This window comes from Populus euphratica, unplaced genomic scaffold (genome assembly GCF_000495115.2).
Source record: "Populus euphratica unplaced genomic scaffold, PopEup_1.0 scaffold671.1, whole genome shotgun sequence".
NCBI lineage: Eukaryota > Viridiplantae > Streptophyta > Magnoliopsida > Malpighiales > Salicaceae > Populus > Populus euphratica.
The window spans coordinates 102,410-122,094 of record NW_011500540.1 but is presented as its reverse complement, the minus strand read 5'-3'; positions in this window follow the sequence as shown (position 1 = coordinate 122,094).

Here is a 19,685-nt window from a genome sequence, read left to right as displayed (position 1 = left end):
AGAGTATAGGTCATCTAAGATATTATAAGGGCTTAAGAGGCTACATAAAAAAACTATTTTACAAAGATTAATTAGTTAGATCATTTGTTATAGAGAGATGCAAACAAGAATCATGATGAAAAAAGAGATATGCTTATAGACTTACCTCAAGATAGACCAAACCATATATTTATTTATACAAATCCATATTGGCATAATGCTTTCATGAAAAACGGTTTATAAAAAACAAAAATCATGATGAGAAAAGAGATATTCTTATAGACTTACCTAAAGGTAGACCAAACCATAGATCTATTTATACAAATCCATGTTAGAATAATGTTTTCATGAAAAATGGTTTATAAAGAAGGTTGACCTATTTGATAAATGAAGACGTTGGCAATGTCATCCTATCCTACGATGCAAAAAAATAAATAAATTAAGACAATCTAAGATACTATAAGGGCTCAAGAGGCCATGTAGAGAATCATTTCATAAAGATTTAATTAATTGGATCAACTTTTAAGGATAGACATAAATAGAGATCATGATAAAGATCGCGACATACCTAGAAATGTACCTTGAGGTAAATCAAAACCCAAATGTATTTCTATAAGCCTATATAGGCATCATGTTTATATAAAAAAGTGATCATGCATATGACATGTGATGCATTGAAAACTTAATTCACATTTGCCCTTTCTATAGACATGTTTTTAATTTTGATCAAATTTCATTATATGATGATATTTTTATAAATAAATAGTTTATTACATAAATATCATGTATAAAAGTGTACATTTTATTGAAGAATATTTCTAGTCATCAGAAGGTAAGATTTATAAGATGAAAACCTACTTATAATGCCAATGATTGGTAATACAATATTCATGATGATAGAGTCTGTATTAGTAATCCTCATTAATTTTGGATTTTATACAATATGATCATAGAGAGATTTTTATACAAGATAATTAAACAATTAAATTATTTTCACTTGACTTGTATTCAACCTTATAAAATATGAAGGTGGAAAACATTTAGGATAGTTTTTACAAGCCCTTATAGATGCCTTACATAGTTGAAAGTCTCGTGGGGACCAAGTTAAGCAAGCGAAAAAATGTTTAACTCATATTCTTGTGAAAAGTTTGGGAATTGACAATGAAAATGTTAAAGTTAATTTTCAAGTTAATGAAATCAAGAGAGTATAAAAGAAAGAATTAAATTTGAACACTTCTAGTTTTAAAATATCAAAGTTGTCCCATCATATTGTAGAAAACATATTGAAAGAGGAAGCTAAAGAAACAACTTTGATCTTTTGAAATTAAATTGAATAACAAAGAAATATATTCTGATCCTTATATCATGGATGTCAATCTTACAAAAAAAAGGATTTGAGAGGCATAAGAATTTCTAAAAAGTCATTTGAAGATATTATAAACGAGGATCAAGTTAATGTAAGATGTTAAAAAGATTTTTTTATGTTATTTTGTCTTGTCTAAGGCTTTCGTTATAGATAAAGGGTAGCCTTACTAAAATCAATAAGCAAAGTTAAATAATTATTATCTTTACAATAAAGAATATATGAAAAGTAATATCAAATATGAATTTTAAGCATCAAGTAAATATCTATTTGCTTTTTTAAGCATTAATACTTCATGTGACCTTGATATTTTTAGGTCTTAAGAAGTTTTGACTAAGTTGAATAATTCTACATGTATATATCTTTACTAAATTTTAATTTCAAGTTATTTGCAGCAAGCAATCTCAGTCATAAATTGATAGCAATGCTATATTTGAAGTATGCATTTCCTTAAAATGGAAAAGTTTAATTTTTTATTATAAACTTGATGATGATTTTTGTTTTTCTGGTTTGGGAGCTTGACATTGAACACATATCACATAAGTTATTAATTTTTATTGTATTACTTTCTTAATTATTAAGATTTTCTAAGATTTTTTTAAGTTAGGAATGCTAATGTTAATTAGATTATATATTAGTCATATAGTTTTCATTAAGGATTCTTTTATTCTATGAATATTAGGATTTAGGCTTATGACAAGTATAATAGGGTTGCCTCACTAATTTCTTAAAAAAAGATAGATTTTTTTACATTCAAAATTTATCAAATTGGAATGATCTCGATAATTATGTTGTAGTTTTAGAGTTTGTGAAACAATAGTTTCTTTCATTTTGTTATATGTTCTAATACATTAAAAATTGATCATTTCATTCAAAATTTATCAAATTAGAATGATCTCGATAATTATGTTGTAGTTTTAGAGTTTGTGAAACTATAGTTTCTTTTATTTTGCTATATGTTCTAATACATTAAAAATTGATCATTTTTATTAATACTAAAGATCTAATATCATGTAAAAAAAAAAAAACAATCTTAATCTAAAATCTTAAGTTTTTTTGTGAAGCCCCAAAAATAGTTTTATATTAACTCTTAAAAACTAGGATTTTGTTTTACATACAACTCATATTTTAAGGTAATCAATTGATTTAAGATCAAAGATCTTGCTTGGGCCATTGAACATCTTTAAAGCTCCAAAATCATAATAAATTTAATAGTTGAATTTGGATTATATCCAAAAGACTTAAGTCATATAATGGTTAATTCATACTTAGCTTTATATATTAGATTTTTTTATTTATACTTTCTATATTGGATATTGTTTATAACATATCTTTTAAGGTTGTTAAGTGGATTGTACTCTAAAATCTTTATTTGTCTATTTGAATTTAATGACTATGTTACCATATTATATTTCATATTTGAGTTTAGATTCCATCTAAAAGACTTAATCTTTATGATGGCCGGCTCATTCTTGATCTTTTATATATTGGATTTCTTTTTAACATTTTCTCTTACTTATAACTCATCTTTTTTGGATTATGAATTAACTTAGGCTTTAGGATTTATGTTAGATCACCGTGTCTCTTTGCGGCTCTTCAATCATATTGAATTTCTTATATGAGTTTAGATATCATCCAACTTTACAAGAGATGACCCATTTTTAATTTTATAATTAGAATTTTTTTTATTAAGTCTTTTTATCTAAGATATTATTCTTTAACATATTCTTTTAGATGTAACTGACTCCATTTATTGAGTTTGACTCAAATATTCAATTCATTTCATTTTATAAACATGAAAAGCACTATTATCCGATGCCTTTTTAATAGTAAGAACTTCCACTTTATTGGACTACTTTATGCATATGGATGAAGAAAAAAACATTTGAAATGCCCACGTGGTCCTTTAAAACTCCTATAATAGCTCAAGTGCCAAGTTTTTCCAAGGATGACGCATCAACAACCCACTTTAAAACACCCAATAAAGCTTTTTAAAAAGTAATTTGATGGATTTTAATAGGATTTGTACACATTCTAATACCATTGAAATGCAAAGAAGGTTGTGTTTGAGCACACAAAATGCTGCTTATATACATATTTAACTTAATATGCAACTCTAAAAAGTCAAAGAATAAATGTTGTCCTAATTTGATACAATAAAATCAAAAATTCTCTTATGTTTTAATAACCACACCAACTATATAACAAACAAAATAAGAAAAAACCATACCTTTTTTGGTCAAAATAAAGTAAATTTTATGTTTATTTCTGACCTTAAAAAGGCCTTTTATATTGTTATAATATATTAGTTTCCTAGTTATACTAGGAAAAAAAATTGCAATCCTTGTAATATAAAATAATCTTATGAACAAAAAGAAATTATACAATCAATTTCTATAATTAGAAAAATATAATCCTTTAACTCATGCTAAAGCTCCTCCTCAAGGTAGATTATACATATTACTCATGCCTAGACATGTGAGTCATTAAAGGCTTAACCAGAAATAATCTTAGTTAAAATATCAATCACTTATTTTATAATTTTCACTTACAAAACTTTAACTATTCTCTTTAAACTTATTATATATAAGATTACAATCAATCTCTACATGTTTAGTTTGGTCATGTTATATCAATCCTTGCGATCTTAATAGCAAACAGATCTTCATAATATAATCTCATAGCTCTTTTAGAAAGAAAACCAAGCTCCTTTGTAACCTCTTTTAACAATAATAGTTCCTAAATTCATTTAATCATTTCTCTTTATTTAGCTTTTGCTTGCATTGGATAATAAAATAACCTTTAGTTTTTTTTTTATAAATAACTAGATTACCTCCAATGAAAATGAAGTAACCAATTGTTAAACATTGTATTTCTTCTTTTGAGAACCAATCTAAATCACAATATCTAATAATAGTTGCCTTATTATACTTACAAAACATAAGACATTTCCTAGGTGTTGACTTAAAATACCATAAAATTTTAATAATAACATTCATATGAACTTCACGTAAAGTATACATGCAATGTCTTATCACACTAATATCATAAGTGATATTCAATCGAGTATGAAATAAATAAATCAATTGACCCTCTAGTCTTTGATATCATTCCTTATAAGTGAGAACTTGATTATTAAGTTTCATAAAACTATGATTTTCCTATATAAATTTATTGATAGGCTAACATTCAAACTTGATTTCAAAACATATTTTCATTTTAATAAGAATATTATTTGTTTAGACCTCATAACTTTAGTACCCAAGACATACTCCAAAGTTTTTCATATCAAATTCAAATACTAAGTGAGTCTTTAAATTTGTTATCTCATTAATATCATACCAATATTAAAGATATCATCCATATAGATGATAAGTGTAGCTATCTTACTATTATTTATATAATCACCCCATTTTCTGCTTATTATGAATAAACAATATATCATAAATATATGAATTTCATGGTTATTACAATATCTTTTTTTTTTATGTAACTACAATCTATGAATTTCATGGTTATTACAATATCTTTTTTTTTTTTTATGTAACTAGTCTCGGACCATAGAATTTATGCTGACTAGTTAGGGTCCTAAATTTCTAATGACTACCTAGTATTTAGCATCTTATTCTTATATAGAAAGATTATGTTTAAGAAGTCACCACCTAGTATTATGGTCATTAGAAATTTAAGACCCTAACTAGTCAATATAAATTCTATAGTCCAAGACTAGTTACATGGAAAAAAAATATTGTAATAACCCATGAAATTCATAGATTTATGATACATTGTTTATTCATAATAAGCAGAAAAAGGGGTGATTATATATATATATATATGTATATATATATCACATTCCATTGGTGCATTTCGTAATACCATCTATCATTTTAATAATTAAACATCATTAACTGATTCTACACGTCATACATGTTTTATGTTTTGAAGGTCTTCATCATAAATTTTTACAATAATATTAATCAGTTATCCATGACCACTATATCATTTGTTACAAAATACAAGTTGTTTATTCGTACTATTACATAGTTATCACAAAATACATAAGAAGAAGTTTCTAAGCACTATGACTATGAGACGTCTCTATAACAAACCAAACTTAATGTAAGCATATAAACAATTTCTTATAATATAATTGGACAAAGAACATATACTTGTAATCGTGTCAATAATTTAATTAGGTAGATTTTCATTAATAACTTCCTACTAGTTCTGTTTTTAACATTTTGCTTCACATCTTTGTGCAACCTTAAACCGTGTTATTTTCTTTGATCTATATTTAATATCAATTAATAACATGTATTATGGTCTAGAAATCCCTTGTATGTTTGGCATTCTTCCATGTATGATTATTCTTTCCTAACTTTGGTAAATATGTCTATAATCCTTAAACCTTAATCCCAATTGTAATTGATACATCATTATTCTTTACTATAGTGTATCAATGACTACTTTGAAATGCAACTATTAGAATCATTATTAGTTAAGGCTAATATCATAATTCATTTTCGGCTATTTAATGTGAATACCATTAGCCAAAGCTAATTTCATCATTCACTCTCGGTTATCCCATGTGGATACCATTAGCTAAAACTAATCTTATCAATCAATATCGGTTATCCCATACGGATACCATTAGCCAAAACTAATATTACCAATCAATCTCTGTTATCCAATATTAGCCAAAGCTAATCTCACCATTCATTGCAATTCATGCATAATTTAATTGATTAAAATTGGGTAGTAACATTATACATTAATACTTTATAAATTTAATAAAAATTAGATGAAGGTGGAAATCACCTACTTGCTCCTCCCTTGGTCTGTCCTAGTTCGGTCGAAGATCCGATTCTGCTTACCCCTCTTGACACACAAAATGACCATTACTTAATTTTTTTTTTGACTGGGATGAGGCTAATGATAGCAATACTATTTTCTATTGAAATTGTCATAGGTATGAGGACATTGTGTTGGGTTAGTTAAGAAGAATTCTAGTTGTTATTATTGTTAGGAAGAAATGGAGTTAATTGTGGTTAGATTGGTGGGAGATTCACAGCTAAGTGTTATTGATTTAATGAGCTGTTCTGTTGGGAAATAAAAGGAAAAAGAAATTAGCTCTTGTCTTTTATATTTATGGCTAAGAAAGATAAGGCTGGTGTGTTTTATTCTCTTGGTTTTATGTATGTATGCAGTGATAAAGAGGGATAAGAGAGATGAATGAATAACTTTTTTCTTTCTTTCTTGTGTTTAGATCTACTCTCTATAGAGAGTTTTTGTCTACTCGTCTCCTATTTTATCTCTTAGAATGTGTATTTATAAAATTATAACACAAGAGTCTCACAGTCCTAAGTAAACACAAATATTTTTTTTTTTTCCAAATTTAAATTTGATTCAAAATTGAAAATGAATTTTATTTGACAGTTTGTTTAAAATAAAACACATTATAATCCCTAATATTTTCAAAAGTTTATAAATCACACCCTTAATCAAATGTTGGTACTTGATCTTTTAATTCCTATATTTTAACCCCCCTAAAAATTTAATTAAAGAAAATAGTGTCAAATTTAGGTTATGACAATATTGATCAATAGTGTAATGTAGCTTATGCTTTATTATAGATACCTATTTATACCCAAAATGTTTATTTCTTTTTGGTAAGGGCACAACATACCATGTTTGATTTTTTTTTTCCAGTGCTTAAATCTCCTTTGTAATGGATTCTATTTATTTAAGGATCATTTGACTCACAAGGCCTTGAATAACATAAGATAAGTGTTTGGTAGAGACATAACGAGTAATGAGTTACTTTACATTCTTTAAGCTTTCAGGTGAATATCTTGTTAGTGTTTTTTTCTTGATTACTTTAAGGTGATAATTGATACCTGTTAGTATCACTAGAAACAATTTACATATGGTTAATAATTGAATTGTTAGTACAATCTTATGAATACAACAAAACTATAATCAAGTAACTTATGTTAATGTTTTTCTCATATAAAAAGTGATATATAAATAACAATTAAGACTTGAAACTTGTGTTATGTTTTATAACATTGTCCCTCAAATAAAATCTATTTGAACTTGAAAATTACAATGAAAATATTAAGATTCAAACTCGTGATAATTTAATCATTAAAGGTCTAATACCATATCAAAAAATTATCTTAACCCAATAACTTATGCTATTAAGTGAGACCTTAAGATATAATTTATAATATTCTCTAATAGAATAAACCTCATAGATCCAAACCAATTTATCAATAAATCTATACTAAACTGCGTATTAAAAAGAAAGTATAAGGAATAATTTTCTTACACCAATTCCTAATTGTAAAACTGCCTTCTCTACTGCAAGCTCAAATTCTATATAGAGCTAGACCATTTGCCTGCATCAGCCAATTTAAAAGCCTTGTTTTCTATAAGAGAGAAAAGATGAGGGAAATGAAGATTTAATGCCAATTAGCCATGCTAGTGATTAGTCTATAAATGAGTCACAATGTCATTTTAATGACAATTCTAACATCTTCTTCAATGGCAGCAGAGCATTGGTTTAGGTTTACATATGTAGCATAAATAGCCCTTTAATAAGGTTCATATATAATTGGGCCAAAGAAAATGAGCTAAAAAGTTCCATTCAACTTAACACTCTTTTGTTTATCAAAATCACTGCTCTATAGAAATTGTCGTTTTAAAGAAATCAATTTAGTTGCCACCCTATTAGGCACTTTGAAAAGGGAGAAAAAGTATGATGTGGACCTTATGGTCAAATAACTCACAATCAAGATTGAAATCTGATCTTAAAAAAATTAAAAGAGGTTTGATAAGAGTGAGACATAATAGAAACTTGTTCTAAGACACAAACACTATTGGAATAAAGTTAAATAAATCATGAAGCCAATTAATCTTCAATAAGTCAAATTTAGTTCGTTCAAAAACTAAATAATACAAAAATCTCTCACATATTAAACTGAAAAGTTCAAAATTATTATTGATCAAGAGGTTTTTCAAAACTTAGGCTTACAAGAGTTTAAGTATATTAAAAAATTCAACCCAATGGATCTACCCTTGTGAGCTTAATTGTTTCACTTACAAAACTAACCCAAAACCTATACTAGTAAACCCAAACCCTAATCCAAACAAACCTTAAATCCTAACTGAAAATCAATTATTAATTAGGCTTAAACAAGCATTTGACTATGGTTGAAATAATTAAAAAAAAATCATAAGTTAATTCCTTATACTATTGTAAGAAGAGAAAAAAGAAAAGAAAAGAAAACAATACAAGTCTGATATAAAGTTTATTTATAGCCTATAATGTTGCCCAATAACCCTAGAAACAAATATATAATTAAATACCATAAGTCCTTCTTTCCTTTTGTAGCTAGAATGAACAGAACATCCTTATAAGAAAACAAATTCTAGAACATTAATAAATCTTTGCCACACTTGAAAATTATATTACAACCCATTAAAGATCCTTGTAAAACTAGGAAATTCCCAAAAGAAGCTTGCATATCTTCATAGAAAAAGGATCATTGCTAAATAGAAAATCCACAAGTGAAAAGTAAGTAAATAATAAAACTTGTACAAACTATTTTGACTTATATGGCAAAGCCTTCCTAAAATTTGATTTACCTGAAATACCCCAACATAGCAAAATACCTCTGGAATTTTCTACTAAAGTTTTAGTTCAATTCAATGGTTTGATTCTAAGTTTAGCTTAATAGCTTAAAATTTTACAATAGAAAATCTTATGCCAAAATCTGAATCTGGCTTTACTTAGATTATATCAAGGTATATATAGAGGCTAGAAAGCATTAACTTAATTAAGAACAAATTTCTATCTAAAAAGAGCAACTTCTTTTTTCTAGAAAAAAAGATGATTCCAAACCTTCTATATCATCAGTCTCCAAGTAAACCCTTCTTTACATCTTAGTAAATCAACTACACCATGACATAAATCATTGTCCATATTAATTCTGATAAGAGATTGTTTGGTGGAAATTAACCTTCAAACCCAAATAGTAACACCATTGAGGATGTTGTTAACTGCCACTTTATTAAGCAGGACTAAAAGACCCTTCCTAGCCAGCTTAGAGATGGACATAATGGATTGCCTTTTTAAATTCCTCTAGATACATTACATTATTGTAGGCAACCCAAATACCTAAACACACAAACCAGCACATAGTGCTAACACATTGAAAAATCCATCTATATCATTTAAACCTAAAACACTTAAAATTCATAACTTAGAGCTGGTTATCCCACAACACTACATCAAATACTTTCTAAAAACTCAATTTTAAAGATTAGTCCTTAGATTCACTACTTCTTTATACTATGAAAAACTCCATTTATTATTCGAGGATTATTAACAATTTCATTTCATATAATAAATTTTATTTATTATAAAGGGGATTGTTAAGATTGATTCTAACACTACGTCCAATATAAGGGGTTGAAACTTTTAATTTCCTTAAGGTTGCTGGGGTTATAAAGATTTATGTCTTGAAGAAGGATTGATTAGTACTTAAAAGTGTGTTTTTATCAAGGTTTTATATGATCATTTTACACGTGAAGTATCAATAACTCTTTAACTAGAACATATTTTATAATAAAAAATCTGACAATATAAAATAGCTTTAATTTATGGCAAATGCTCATTTTAAATGCAGGCATATGTCATAATTCAAAAAATTGAATGATTTGATTACCTATTAAAAGTGAAAGAACAAAGAAAATGCTAAGTTTAGAAAAGAGATGTTGATTCAATTCAAATCGAAACAATGTTCAGTCATTGGGTCATATCTGGAGCTGTAGATCTTAGATTTCAGTTTAGTTTATATGGCTTGAAAGCTAAGACATAGGCCTAAAACATTCATGAGAGTCTAAGACTTAATTCTGCCATCTAGAAGTCCAAATCTTAGCATCAAAAGAGAAGTCCAACCATATAGTATAACCGACACCTGTGTTATGAAAGGAACTTGACTTGTTATTAACATAAGTTAGCTTCATGAACACTTGAAAACATTTACAAGTATTAGCATTATTCAAATAAGATAACTAATGTAATCATGTTAATAATTTATAATCTGATTGAAACCTCCTTTTTGTGTGGTTTCTAGTTGACTAATAAAAAGAGTTTATACTATACTTGTTTCAAATGCCATTAGTGGATCCTTTAACCTTGACAATTATTTTATCTTTGTCTAATCCTTACATCAATATCACATCTCAAGAATTCTCTTCAACTCCTTTTCATTTATTGTTTATAATTTTATATAGTTCACCTTCTTATGGTTCGACCTTAGTCTTGCCGGATTATTTATTACTTTGACATTCCTGCACTTGGGAGAAGACATCAATCTTTTGGTTGTGTCAAGTTTTTGGCATTGTTACCGGGGAGGTAAGTTCTTGTACAAAATATAGTTTTTGTTTTATTTTCTCTTTTCACTTTTCTTTTATCTAACTTTTGTTTCTTTTGTTTTATTTATTTTTTTTCTTTTATTTTTCTTTCATTTTATTCTCTTCCTCCATGTGCATAAGTGTTTGATCACGTGTATTAAGTGGTAGACTTTGTAGGGTATCCTTATTATTTTTAGAAAATATGGCCAAAGAAGATAACCAATTGCTTTATAATGAGAATAATGAAAATAATCAAGTTAGAACACGTAGAGACCATATGAATCCTACAAGAACAAATGCACCCTCATGTACAGTTTTCCCTCCTGATGTATCTCATTTTAATTTTAAGCCAATCATTATTCAACTTTTACCTTATTTTTATGGCTTAGATCTAGAAAATCCATACTTGCATTTGAGAGAATTTGAAGAAGTTTATAACACTTGTAATGACTTAAATTGTAGCATGATGACACGGCTAAAAGATTGATGTCTTCTCCCAAGTGTAGAAGTGTTAAAGTAATAAATAATCTGACAAGACCAAGTTCGAACCATAGGGAGGTTAATTGTAAACATATACTCGCAAACATACAACCCTAGATAGAGAAATCACCTAAAATTCAGTTGGAAAAGTGATAACAATAATGCACAAACTTCACAGCTACCATTTCAATACATTATAATTTTTAAAATTCTCATGGATTTGCACCTTCTTATTCTCCACCTCCTAGAAGAAATCTTGAGGAAACATTACATGTATTCATTAGCAAGCAAGAGATAATCAACACTCAACTTGCTCAAACCATGATAGATTTAAAAATACTCTTACAAAATTCACATCTGCTCTCAGTTTTCAAGAGAAAAATAAGTTTTTATCTCAACCATAGTAAAATCTTAAGGGGCAATATAATACAAATGCAAGTAGTTCTGAAAGCCAACACATAAATCAAGTTAAATAAATCATCACTCTTTACAGTGGTGAGGTTATTAAAAAACCCACTATTGAACCTTATGAGAAAGATGATGAGTTAATCTTTAAGGGTAAGGAAAGGGTTGAATATGAACATTGCAAAGAAAAGATTGATTCCTCGCTAGCATTTTCATTTCCTCTTGCCATGACCAAACAAAGGAAAGTCAATCATAGCTCTGAAATCTTTAAATCAATATTCCTTTATTGGATACTATAAAACAAGTACCTCCTTATGCTAAATTTTTGAAAGATTTGTGCATTATGAAGAGAAAACTGAATATGAAAAAGAAAGTCTTTTTAGCCGAATAAGTGTCATTCTTCAAAACAATAATGTTTTGAAATATAAAGACCTTGGTTGTCCTATAATTTCTTACTTTATTAGAGAACATAAAATTGAAAGGGTTTTACTTGATCTTGGAGCTAGGGTGAATTTACTTCCATATTTAGTTTTTTAAAGTCTCAATCTAGGTGAGTTAAAACCAATTTCTATAACTCTTTTACTTGCTGATCGATTTGTAAAAGTGCATAGAGGAATAGTTAAAGATATGTTAGTATAAGTTGATAAATTCATTTATCCTGTGAATTTTATTATCTTGCATACACAACCTGTTAAAATATTTAATTTAGTTTCTGTTATTTTAGGACGTTCATTTCTCGCAACTTTTAATGCATTGATTAATTATAGGAATGGACTAATGAAGGTATCATTTGGAAACCTAGCATTGGAGATTAATATTTTCAACATTTGCAAGCAACCTAAAGATGTTAATGATTTATAAAAACTGGACTTTATTGAAAAATTAATTCATGATCAATTTGAAACTACTTCTAGTCAAATCAAGTTTAATGAATTTGAAGATTTGCAAATGGTTTATTTTCAAGAAAAATCAAAAGAAAGTAATTGAAGACCATGAATTGAAGAATTATCACCATGATCAATTGAGTCTATACCTTCCAATGTTCAACTACCAAAACCTGATTTGAAACCATTACCATTCAATCTTAAATTCTCATTTTTGGGAGAAAAAGAAACTTTTCTGGTAACAATCCCTTCCAAACTTAATGCATATCAAGAAGGTAAATTATTATAGACTCTGAAAATACACAAAAATACATCAGGATGGACTATAGCTGATATAAAAGGAATTAGTCCTTTGATTTGCACACACTTAATTTATTTAAAGAAAAATACTAAACCCTCTAGAGAAATGCAACAAAGGCTTAATCTTAATATGAAAAAAGTAGTGAAAATGAAGTCATTAAGCTTGTAGATAATGGAATCATTTATCCTATTTTTGACAGCAAATGGGTAAGTCTTATCCAAGTTGTACCCAAGAAATATGGAGTCACTTTAATAACACATGAGAAAAATAAGTTAATTCCAACTAGGACTATTACTGGTTAGCGCATATGCAATGACTACAGGAAACTTAATTCAATAACTAGAAAAGATATTTCCCTCTACCTTTCATAGATCAAATCTTAGAAAGAGTTTTAGGTCATGAATTTTATTATTTTCTATATGGCTATTTAAGTTACAATTAAATTAAAATTGCATTTAAAGATCAAGAAAACCACATTCACATGTCCATTTGGTACGTTTATATATCGAAGAATGCCTTTTGGATTATGTAATGCACTATCCACATTTTAAAGATGTGTGCTTAGTATATTTAGTGATATGGTTGAATGTTTTCTTGAAATTTTTATGGATGATTTTTCTGTTTTTGATGATTCATTTAATGATTGTTTGACTAACTTAGTAAAGGTTTTGAGCAGATGTGAAAATAAAAATCTTGTACTGAATTGAAAAAAATATTATTTTATGGTAATAAATAGTATTATACTTGGTCATATTGTTTCATTAAAAGGAATTGAGGTTGACAAATCTAAAATGGAGTTAATTCTTAACTTGCCAACACCAAAATCTATTAAAGAAGTTAGATCATTCTTAGGACATGCTGGTTTTTACACCAAGTTCATCAAAGATTTTAGTGTAATATCTAAACCATTGTGTAACCTTTTAACAAAGAAAAATGTTTTTGACTGGACTAAACAATGTGAAAAAGCCTTTGTTAAACTTAAAAGGTTGCTTACTTCTGATCCAGTCATTCAACTTCTTGATTGGTCATTATCTTTTGAAATAATGTGTGATGCTAGTGATTATGTCGTAGGTGCTGTCTTAAGACAAAGAAAAGATAAGAAACCCTATATGATTTACTATGTAAATAAAATTTTAAATAATACTTAAATAAATTACATTACCACTAAAAAAAATTATTTGTAGCCGTATTTGCATGTAACAAGTTTAGATCTTATCTAGTTGGCTCACTTGTTGTTGTTTTGAGTGATTATACAACTTTCAAATATCTTCATTTAAAAAAAGATTCTAAGGATAGATTGGTACGATGGATTTTGTTACCTCAAGAATTTGATATCACAATCAAAGGCAAGAAAGGCACCGAAAATATTATTTTCCTGATAAATCATTTGTAAAAATTAACAACAGATTCAAGATCTGACATCACACCAATTGATGACTACTTTCCTAATAAATCTTTACTTTCTGTCCATACAATACCTTGGTTTGCTAATATTATTAATTTTCTTGTTTCAGGATAATTGTTAGCTCATTCAAGTAGCCAAGATAAAAGAAAGTTATTAAACAAAGTGACTTTTATTGGGATAACCATTATTTATTTAAATATTGTCCTAATCAAATATTTCAAAGATGCATTCCTGATAATGAGGTAAGTAGTGTTATTAAAGTTTGTCATTTTAAGGCATGTGGGGGTCATTTCTCATCAAGAAAGACAACTGTAAAAATCTTATAAAGTGGATTTTACTGACTCACTATGTTCAAGGATTCACATGCATTTTGCAAGACTTATGAAAATTGTCAAAAGTTTGGATCTATTTCAAAACATCACATGATATATTTAAATCCTATTCTTGTCATTGAGATCTTTGACTGTTAGGGTATAGATTTCATGGGTCCGTTTCATCCATCATTTGGTTTCCTATACATATTAGTCGTAGTAGATTATGTTTCAAAATAGATAGAGGTAATTATAAGTTGAAACAATAATCATAAAACAATGATAAAGTTTTTGAAAGAAAATATTTTAAGTCGATTTGGAATCCTTCGAGCCATGATAAGTGATAATAGAACACATTTCTGTAACAAGTCATTTAAGTCTTTAATGAAGAAATATGGAATAACATACAAAGTTGTCATCTCTTATCATCATCAGACAAGTGGACAAGTAGAACTTGCTAATAGGGATATTAAACAGATCTTGGAGAAAATAGTGAACCCTAATAAGAAAGACTGGTCTTTAAGACTTAATGATGTGCTTTGGGCTTATCGAACTGCTTATAAAACATTATTAGGTATGTCACCTTATAGACTAGTCTATGAAAAACCTTATCACTTATTAGGCTATTAAAATTTTTAATTCAAACCTTAATGATGCTAGTCAGTTGTGAAAATTACAAATAAATGAGCTTGAGAAAATAAGAAATGTTGTATATGAAAATTCAAGAATTTATAAAGTAAGAATCAAAGAGTTTCATGACAAGAAAATACCAAGAAAAACATTCAAAGTTGGTCAAAAAGTCTTGCTTAATAATTCTCGACTCCATTTATTTCCTAGAAAACTAAGGTCAAGATGGAGCAATCATTTTATTGTGAAACATGTGTATCCATATGGGGCTATGCTATCAAGAATTCAAAGAATGACAATGTTTTCAAGCTAAATGGACATCGTGTAAAAGTTTACTTTGATAATTTTTCAGTTGAAAATAACTCCATTGAATTGGGTAATCCTGTTTATAAAAATTATTTTTTTTCTTACATTTTTTTGTGGTTTTTTTAGGGTGACTTTTGTTTTGCTAGTCTCTCTTACCCTGGTCAAATGGTGGATAACGATACTACGTGACTCTTAAGTTGGTTCTTTCAGTTTCTCATGATAACTTATATATGTGTATATATTTGTGTAATTCTTTTCTATTTCCCCCTTTTTTGAATCTCTTCTCCAATTCTCATTTGAAAATGAACACCACTCTTGAATTTTCTCACTCTGCCTCAGAATGCAAATACAAAAATTTATCATAGTAGGTGTGCAAGATTGAGGTTGTTAATGAATCATGGAATTCCTAAAGATATTTGCTAGCTAATTGAAGCAAAGGTTCGTTTATCAGGTGAGTCCTCCAATTATTTCATTTTATACATGCTTGGAACATGAAAAAGCACTTTTACAAATAAATGTCGTGTAAAACGACTAAAAATCTATCACAAATATGCTAGATGGACTTGTAATGCAACATGTTGTTCTTTAGGAATGATATCTGTAAGTTGTGAAGATAAAATACAATTCATTAAGGATGACATAAGTAAGAAGTCTTTAGATGATCTTCTAATGACTCTTAGGATGCACCCTAGTGAAGACGTGCATGATGCAATGCATGATTTATAGCCATAATTCTATAAAAACATACTCAACATAGTCTTGGAAATTTGACTAAAAAAGATCCTGTTTGCCATTTTTTTAAGAAAACTGGATGGGAAGCCTTTCTCTGACCCATAAAGGGCGTTGAAGTCGTTCTTGGACGTAAAATCAAAGGAAGATGTAAGCCACAATCACAACTATCTATACATAAACATGCTTTTTTAAAAAAATAAAATAATAATAATAACAAATAAATAAATAAATAGAGTGAGAGAGAGAGAGAGAGAGAGATTTCAACTAGCCTATATATAGGTGATATGATTAAATTTCAATCTCTCATCTATAAAATCTTCTTTTGCTTCCCTTTATTTCAACTCAAACCATACATTCAACAGATATACAAGTGTGTAGAAATGATAAGTTCCTCAAGTCATCACATAAAAAATATTTATGTTTTTGGTGGATCTAGTCTTGGGAAAGAAAAAGAGTTTTTAGAATTAGCAAATCATCTTGATTAGGTACTAGCTAAGAGAAAGATTCATTTAATGTATAGAATAGGCAGCCTTAGATTAATAGGGGGGTGTGTCAATAGCTGTATTTTTTAGAGGTAGTCAAGTTTTGGAGGTCATCCCCAAAGCTTTAGCAAAAAGGGATATCATTGGAAAAATAATTGGAGAGTAACTACAGGTCTCCACAATGTCTGATCAAATAAATGCAATGTTTAACCATGTTAATGTCTTTATTGCCTTACGAGATGGTCTAGGCACATTAGAATAGATCTTTCATATTTCCTCTTGGGTCCAACTCAACATTCACCATAAACTCATAGGTCTGTTAAATGTTAATGGTTTTTATGATAATTTGTTATCTTTTCTTGATCATGCTATGGAATAAAAATCTCTAACATCTTTGGTATGAAAAATCATAATCTTTGCTACTACTGCTAAACAATTGATTAACTAACTATAATCTTTCATCCCTGTAATTAATATCTCCATCAATCACATAAATTGGTCAATTAAGAAAAGCTATAAAAAGCTTAGATTTGAGCCTTTATTTATGAAACCTTATGTCTTTTGGTTTTATTAATAGCATATTATTTTGTTTTATTATTTTTTATATTTGTTTAAGTGTGTTTTAGGATTGTCAGTATTTGTTATTCAGGTGATGCTTTATATATTCTATCTTTCTATCTTAGGACATTAAGGGCAATGTCTCGTTTTGGTTGGAGGGAAGAGGTAGTAGTTGATATTAAAAAAAAATAACTAACTGTGTTTTCTATTTTATAAACCATTTGCAAAACTGTTGTTACTAAAATAACAGAGTAAAGAAGTTCTTTTGTTAAAGTGACTCTTGAGACGTATCTTAGTAAACATTCTTAACAAGGTCTATCATAATACTTCTTGAAATATTTAGGTTTACAAACTCTCGTATTATTATCAATTGATTCTGCTCATATACTTATTTAACAAGCATTCTTAAATCTTTATTTTCACACACATACTTTAACATAGGATTATGAGTTGCATACTAGATTATTACATTATTTATGTTCTTTTGTTAAAGGTAACAACTAAGAAAAAACGATAGAATATAATTTGTAAAAAAAAATTGATGATAATAAAAACATAAATAATTTTTGTTTCGTAGCCTCTCTACCCTAAGCAATTAAACCCGAAAGGGTGTTTTAATGTCTAATACCTTAAAGCCAATTGACTTAAAAGTTATTGGCCTAATGTTTGTTGCATGGGTTAAGGAGAAAAACTTAAAGGAATCAAACATTGTACTATTTAGGTATCAGTAACTACAACCCGAGTTACTAAACTTATAGGGGTGTCTTAACACCTAATGCTCTAAGATCAACTGGTCTAGGAGTCATTAGCCGAAAGCTCATTACATGGGTAAAAAATGCATTATGTCATCTGTATATATATTGAAGCAAAAAAAAAATAATAATAATCTCAATCCAAGGAAGTTAATCTTAGAAAAACAATAAATAGAATATTGTTTTCTTCCAATAAAAACCTCATCATATCTATGTTTTCATATATTGAGCACATAAAAACAAGGTTTATTAATATCTTATTTAAGAAGTACGAAGCAGATACAAAAATTTAATGAAAGTTTGTTTATTTGGATAGAGTAACGGAAGTTGAATGATGAATGCCTTACTTTGTGGAACTTACAAATTATTTTTCTATTTTCATGCTTTGATTACTAAAGATTAATAATAAGCTGGTTGGGAGTTGTGATTAGTACTTAAAACTCCATTTTTATCAAGGTTTTATATCATTATTTTGCACTTGAAGTATCAATAACTTCTTAACTATAACATGTTTTATAATAACAAGTCTGATAATATAAAATAGCTTTAATTTATCATAAATGCTCATTTTAAATACAATCATATCTCATAATTCAAATGATTGATTGATATGATTAACTATTAAAACTAAAAAGACAAAGAAAAGGCTAAGCTTAGAAAAGAGATATTGATTCAATTTAAACTGGAACACTGTTCAGTCATTGGGTCATATCTAGAGCTATAGATCTTGGATTTCAGTTTGGTTTATATGGTTAAAAAGCTAAGACATAGGCCTAAAACATTCATCATAGTCTAAACTCAATTCTACCATCTGGAAGTCCAAATCTTAACATCAAAAGAGAAGTTCAAATATGTCCTGCAGCCTAGATATTGTTCAGTGTCCAGCCCATATCTCGAGTTTTAGAAGTCCAAATAACCTCATTGTTCTTTTCTTGGAAAGCTAAGATAATTTTTCATAACTTTCATGAGACTATCTATTCAAATTCTGATATTAGCAATGACGTTTTCTGCAAATAAAAAGGTAAGGATTGTTACTAGCTTAAAAGGTGGCCTCCCACTCAATAATTAGTCATCAAATCAATAGTTTCAAATTTTGGCATATAAAAGGAGACATTTTCCATGCATTTAGGCATCTTGGTTTTCAAATCAAGAATATGTTCTTGCTCTCTCTCTTTATATTTTTTGTAATGTTTAAGTTTTTCTTATATTAATCTCTTGTTTATGTTTTTCATTTCCTTTTCTTTCTTAGTTAACTTGTATCTTATTTATGTTCTTATCTTGTTTATTTATGTTTCTCTCTTTTATTATGTTTAGTTAAGTTTATCATATCAAGATGAAAACATTACACTAATAGTGTAAAAATAAGTATGGTATAAACTCAACATGGATTTTAATGTTTGATACTAACATATTTTGTATTTGTTATCTTGTTCACTTTTAATACTTTGCTTGTTAAATGATTAATCTAGATTTATATTGTATAACCCTTGGTACAACAAATACTTAGCACTTTTATAGCATAATTGTATGGTATAACTGACACATGTGCTATGAAAAGAATTTAATTTGTTGTTAACATAAGTTAGCATCATGAATACCTGACAACATTTACAAGTATTAGCATTATTCGAATAAGATAACTAATGTAATCATGTTTACATTTTATAATCTGATTGA